This window comes from Hipposideros armiger, unplaced genomic scaffold (genome assembly GCF_001890085.2).
Source record: "Hipposideros armiger isolate ML-2016 unplaced genomic scaffold, ASM189008v1 scaffold_347, whole genome shotgun sequence".
NCBI classification, from domain to species: domain Eukaryota; kingdom Metazoa; phylum Chordata; class Mammalia; order Chiroptera; family Hipposideridae; genus Hipposideros; species Hipposideros armiger.
Window position 1 is genome coordinate 1,625,092 of NW_017731697.1, and position 513 is coordinate 1,625,604.

Below are 513 nucleotides of genomic sequence, written 5' to 3' on the forward strand. Positions count from 1 at the left end.
GATTTGGCCCAAGGGCCCCACAAAGGCCCCCCTCAGGAGCTGGTGTGGTGTGAAGTGGAATGGAGCCTGCTTTTGGCTGAAGCCCAGTGCCTGCTCTGCCACCATTCCCTGCACTACTCACCCTCTCTGACGTCTCATATGGAAAGGGGTGGGCTGGTCAGGCGCAGAGCAGGCCCTGCTGAAGCCTTTTGGGCCCTTTTGGGGACTTGCTGAGGTCCCGGGTTCACCAGACAGAGTTCCCCGAGCTGGGGGAGACACTTAGATTGCCCTGTCTCTGCCTGTCCCTCAGATGGGACAGAGGCCATGCTGCCAGGATAGCTGAGTCTGGTACTGGGCAGGGCCCCGCCCCTGAGGGGCCTGATGTGGTCAGGAGCCGGCCAGAGTGGGCCAGTGCACCCCTAATGCATCCCCCTCTGCCTAGCAGGTCCTGACCATGAACGGGGGTGCACATCACACTCCCAGACTTCCTGGCTGGGGGTCCTGGTTACATGCCAGGTGAGAGCTCAGCAGCTC